The sequence below is a fragment of the Electrona antarctica genome, assembly GCF_951216825.1.
Source record: "Electrona antarctica genome assembly, contig: scaffold_156, whole genome shotgun sequence".
In the NCBI taxonomy this organism is placed as follows: Eukaryota; Metazoa; Chordata; class Actinopteri; order Myctophiformes; family Myctophidae; genus Electrona; species Electrona antarctica.
The window spans coordinates 26,310-33,141 of record NW_027638174.1 but is presented as its reverse complement, the minus strand read 5'-3'; positions in this window follow the sequence as shown (position 1 = coordinate 33,141).

Genomic DNA, 6,832 nt, shown 5'->3' with positions numbered 1-6,832 from the left:
AACAACATGGGAGTGCCCCAAGGGTCGGTACTTGGACCGCTGCTGTTCACCATGTACATTAATGATCTTCCAAATACCTGTCCAGGCGTTAGCTGCCAGATGTACGCTGATGACACTGTCATCTATACATCTGCTAAAACAGCCAGCATGGCAGCTGCGCAGCTGACACAGGAATTGGAGAAGATCTCAAACTGGCTAGAGTCGTCACAATTAACTCTTAATGTACAAAAAACAGTTTCAATGTGTATCTCCATCCGCAGCAGGCCTGCTGCGGATACCTTTGAGGTACGCATCAAAAATGAAACTCTTGCTGAAATGAGTGAAGTAAAATACTTAGGAATAATCTTGGAAAAAAACTTAAAATTTGAAAAACAGGTAAAGCATATATGCAAGAAGGTTAAACCAAATCTAAATTGTTTTCGGCATATCAGAAGGGACTTATCAGCTAAAACTGCACAACTGTACATGCATGCTATGATTTTCTCACACCTAGCATACAGCGTTACAACATGGTCACAATCCTCTAAAACTGTCTTACAACCAATAACATCAATATACAAACAGGCTATAAAAATCATGGATCAAAAACCGATGAGATGGCACCTTTGTGGTATCCTAAAAAAACACAACCTTTTTACGTTTGACAATTTTGTGTTTTTTTCTACTACCAAATTGGTTTTTAAATGTTTACATGGTCATGTTTCACCTTTGTTCTCTGGACTGGTTGATAGACTTCCGACCACTGGTAGAGCAACCACACGAGCCTCAACAAGTGGTAACTGTATTGTTCCTAGGTGTAACAACTCATTCGGACAGTCTGCCTTCTCAGTAAAGGGAGCAAACTTATGGAACTCTTTGCCTACGGCTCTAAAACTAGAGTCTGATGGTAACGTGTTCTACAGAGGACTCAAACTATGGTTGAAATCAAATCAACTGTGTTCACATGTATAGCTTCTGACTGGTTATTAGAATGATTATGTTTACTTTTGTATTAGAGATTATGTAATGGATTTTGTAATTGTGCTGTAAATATTATTAGAATGTATAATCTTTTGTACTTGATTGGGTGTTTTTTAAACTATAGTGTCCCTGTAGTTTTTAGAAAAGTCTCCTGTGGACAAGTGGTGAAAATTAGCACATGTGCTAACACACTGTAAATGATGCATCTACTAATTGTACAACTGTGCAATGAGCAATGTGATTGTTATGTCCATATCAAATAAATAAACATAAACATAAACATAGTTGGCTATAGGTTAATCCATACCACCCTGTCACACATGGTGCAGTTGGCTATAGGTTAATCCATACCACCCTGTCACACATGGTGCAGTTGGCTATAGGTTAATCCATACCACCCTGTCACACATGGTGTAGTTGGCTATAGGTTAATCCATACCACCCTGTCACACATGGTGTAGTTGGCTATAGGTTAATCCATACCACCATAGATATTATAAGAAATAGATGCCTCACTGGCCGTTGCAGTTCATTGGAGCGACGTGTATCCCAATGAAGGCGGAAGTGCAGCTGAAGGCTTTTTTTTAAAACAAATCTTTAAACAGTCATGACAATATACATTACAATACAAGACAAACAAACAAACACAAACAAAGTTATTAACAATACAACATCAGAGCCAGGGGGGATTAGATTACTAACAGAAAACATTAAAGAGTGAACACAAAGCAACAGTTCTCCGCAGCTTTCTTATTTAGAAGTGCTGAAGGCATTTGCTGAAGGCGACTGCGTCGCTGCCCAAGTGACGTCACTCATGCGACTCCTCCATGTCTCTCGCTGTCACTCAAGTGACTACTGGCCAATCACAGCGCGTCTTTTCCCGGATTTATGTTACGCACGCATGCTGTGCAAGGAATGTCGGGAAAATTGTGCCTTCAATGGTGACACGCGCCTCAGAGCCGGAAAGGGCATCTACGTATATATATGTCTATGCATACCACCCTATCACACATGGTGTAGTTGGCTATAGGTTAATCCATACCACCCTGTCACACATGGTGTAGTTGGCTATAGGTTAATCCATACCACCCTGTCACACATGGTGTAGTTGGCTATAGGTTAATCCATACCACCCTGTCACACATGGTGTAGTTGGCTATAGGTTAATCCATACCACCCTGTCACACATGGTGTAGTTGGCTATAGGTTAATCCATACCACCCTGTCACACATGGTGTAGTTGGCTATAGGTTAATCCATACCACCCTGTCACACATGGTGTAGTTGGCTATAGGTTAATCCATACCACCCTGTCACACATGGTGTAGTTGGCTATCGGTTAATCCATACCACCCTGTCACACATGGTGTAGTTGGCTATAGGTTAATCCATACCACCCTGTCACACATGGTGTAGTTGGCTATAGGTTAATCCATACCACCCTGTCACACATGGTGTAGTTGGCTATAGGTTAATCCATACCACCCTATCACACATGGTGTAGTTGGCTATAGGTTAATCCATACCACCCTGTCACACATGGTGTAGTTGGCTATAGGTTAATCCATACCACCCTGTCACACATGGTGTAGTTGGCTATAGGTTAATCCATACCACCCTGTCACACATGGTGTAGTTGGCTATAGGTTAATCCATACCACCCTGTCACACATGGTGTAGTTGGCTATAGGTTAATCCATACCACCCTGAGATGTCCTAATGTCCTAAATGTCAACCAGTCTTTCATTCCTATTTCTGACCTCAAATGTGTTTTTTCAACAAAATGATGCTCATTGCAGGGACAGACACGTGAAGTAATAATAATAATACTATTATTATGAGAGCCCCGTTTTAGCTCTCGAGGAGTTGATCCCGTAGATGGACCTGGTTGACGCGCTGGTCCAATGCCATACTGTTTGTGCTGAGTGTCAGCCCCATTTGGTGATAATAAACACACAGGCAGCTCCTGTTGCTTTTGACACATTTATTTTCCAAGCAGTGAGTACGGCATCAGTATCTGCGATTACATAAAACAACCCATAATTAGAGACAGATAAATAAACAAATAAACATTTCAGACAAACAAACATTTCGCTCCAGTGTTTGAACAACAGTGACGTACCTGCGGTCAAAAACCATTACCCTTCCGGGTCAATCCTCCCTACAGATGCCAGTGAACCTGACGCTTATAAGAATAACAGCGCCACCCCATGGTCACAAATTAGTTTGACTTATTATACTCATTTAGCCCTTACAATTATAAAGACATGTAGACAATACACTTTAAAAAGTAGGCTATGGGAAAATAAAGTGGAACAATAACATACATACAAGTCATTTTAACAAGACTTTGGTTCAGTGTATTTAAATAAAGTGTAATAATAATACAACTAATAATAATAATAAAAAAAAAAAAAACATATAGCCTTCATTGGAATGTCATTGATTATTTGGCAATCATGAATAAAAACATTTACCGTAAATATAAAACATTTCCCAGAAAAGCGCGTAGCAGCGCAACCAGCGCTGTCAGTGAACCAACCAACCGCCAACCGTTTTACACGAGCGTCCGGAGTCCAGCTGGACCAATCGAATCGCGTCTTCCTCTGGGGTGGGAGGGGCGCGGCGTCTTGGTGGAAATAACAGCAGATCTACAAGCCCACAGCGCGTGGCGGGCTCAGGCGGCAGTGACGCGCCGTGAGCTTGTAGATCTGCAGAAAATGTCTGCGCGCGACACCGGCCATACGGGACGACGCGCCGATCGTTCAGTGTTGCCATGTCCGCTTACTATAAGCGACTTTGTACTTGTTTTTTCTGTGAAGTTGTGTTGCAAGTTGCTTGTTGCTTAATTGTATATTGTTTATTTTGATTGAAGTATTTATTAACAGTTTGCAGAATGGGTACATACATTTCAAACACAACTCAATACAAAAACTTAACGGGCGACACCATGATAAAACATTGCACTTGTTTACAACAGGGTCCACCATTTTCAATTCATCAGAACCTTTAGAGACGTACACGGTACAAATATACACTTTTTTGGGGCTTTCCGCTTGTTTCTAAAGTGTAGTTGCTTATTTTTGGGCTTGTTTCATAATGTCATTTAAGCCAGTGATTCTCAAACATGTTCATGTCAAGGACCCTCAAAAAAGTCAAAATAAATAGGCTATGTCTTTCATCATTGTCTGCAGACTGCAGACCCACATCTGAACACATTCTATGCCAGGGACAAGATTTGTGTTGTTAATATGTGTCAAAAATATTCCACAATCACATGACATTTATTTTTATTGAAAATAGCAGATCCACAAGTTTGCGTCCCGTCGCGATTGACTCCTTCAAAACCGCTCACAAAGGGCATGCACCTACGGACGGCTGCAATTCAAACCCGCTCCCAAAGGGCACCTACGGACGGCTGCAATTCAAACCCGCTCCCAAAGGGCACCTACGGACGGCTGCAATTCAAAACCGCTCCAAAGGGCACCTACTGGCGGCTGCAATTCAAAACCGCTCCAAAGGGCACCTACGGACGGCTGCAATTCAAACCCGCTCCAAAGGGCACCTACTGGCGGCTGCAATTCAAAACCGCTCCAAAGGGCACCTACGGACGGCTGCAATTCAAAACCGCTCCAAAGGGCACCTACTGGCGGTTGCAATTCAAAACCGCTCCCAAAGGGCACCTACGGACAGCTGCAATTCAAAACCGCTCCCAAAGGGCACCTACGGACGGCTGCAATTCAAAACCGCTCCCAAAGGGCACCTACGGACGGCTGCAATTCAAAACCGCTCCAAAGGGCACCTACTGGCGGTTGCAATTCAAAACCGCTCCCAAAGGGCACCTACGGACGGCTGCAATTCAAACCCGCTCCAAAGGGCACCTACGGACGGCTGCAATTCAAAACCGCTCCAAAGGGCACCTACTGGCGGTTGCAATTCAAAACCGCTCCCAAAGGGCACCTACGGGCGGCTGCAATTCAAAACCGCTCCAAAGGGCACCTACGGACGGCTGCAATTCAAAACCGCTCCCAAAGGGCACCTACGGACGGCTGCAATTCAAAACCGCTCCCAAAGGGCACCTACGGACGGCTGTGTATATGTGTTTGTTTGTCTCTAAATGTTCTGATGAATTGAAAATGGTGGACCCTGTTGTAAACAAGTGTAATATCATGATTGTAAAGCATTACACAGTAACAGTTTATTGCGACTGAAGGTCACAGTGAATCGCGCATTTCCCGTCAGTGTGTCACACCCCAGGTGAGAGAGCATGTGACAGTGCCGTTTCCAGGCAGCAGGGGGCATACTTTTTTCCAAAGGGGGCACTTCATTTTTCAACCCCCCCCCCCATGTATAACAAATAGTCGCCTATTAACAAAGTGATGCTTGAAAAAGGCATGTCTTCTGCATGCATATATTACCTTGTATTTCTATTTACTATTCCATTAATTTGAACATGTATATATTTACAATAATCATGAAGAACTTATATATTTGACATTTGTAAAACATTAACATTTTGGTAGGGTACTACTGGCCAATCTGGACTGGAGGGGTACAAAATCCAATCTGGGGGGGGGGGGGGGGGGGGATGCCCCCCAATGCCCCCCTGTAGAGACAGCACTGGCATGTGACATCACGTGACATCATTAGGGATGGAGCATGTGACATCACGTGACATCATTAGGGATGGAGCATGTAAAGCAAAGCAAAGTTCTTTGTTTACCCAGGATAAGTGGACTAAGCTCGAGATGCTTGTTTACAGCCAGGCCCTGCTCATAGAACATTTCATGGTTGGGGTTCAATGCCTTGCTCAAGGCTCCGCAAACCGTTCGGCCACCGCTGCCACAAATGTGACATGTGACATCACATGACATCATCAGGGATGGAGCATGTGACATCACATGACATCATCAGGGATGGAGCATGTGACATCACGTGACATCATCAGGGATGGAGCATGTGACTTTACATGACATCAGGGATGGAGCATGTGACATCACGTGACATCATCAGGGATGGAGCATGTGACATCACGTGACATCATCAGGGATGGAGCATGTGACATCACATGACATCATCAGGGATGGAGATCATCAATATTAAGCCCATATAGATCCCTGATGTCATCAATATTGGCCAGCAACTCTACATCTGACCTCAAACTCTTAGATCTCCATATATGGAGCTGACCTCTTCTGACATTCCATATGTTGATCCTTCCCCATCCATCCTTCCTCACCCTTTTGACTGATTGATACCTGTCCATTTAAACTCTAGACGGGCCTGCCCCAAAGTAATCAGTGCATCCGGCGAAAACTAGAGTTCTCAACAGGCGCGGAAATGAAGGCCCGGCCCTACCTGGGCCCTCATCAAACCCTGTACACTCAAGACACTGCCCCCGCTACCACCACCACCATTAGATCTCCATATATGGAGCTGACCTGTTCTGACATTCCATATGTTGATCTGACCTCACCAATCCCTGTACACTCAAGACACGCTCCATAAATGGCCAGTACAGAATTCATTCCATATGTTGATCTGACCTCATCCATCCTTCCTCTTCGATGTCGCCCCTTTGACTGATACCTGTCCATTTAAACTCTAGACGGGCCTGTTGACTGATACCTGTCCATTTAAACTCTAGACGGGCCTGTTGACTGATACCTGTCCATTTAAACTCTAGACGGGCCTGTTGACTGATACCTGTCTATTTAAACTCTAGACGGGCCTGTTGACTGATACCTGTCCATTTAAACTCTAGACGGGCCTGTTGACTGATACCTGTCCATTTAAACTCTAGACGGGCCTGTTGACTGATACCTGTCCATTTAAACTCTAGACGGGCCTGTTGACTGATACCTGTCCATTT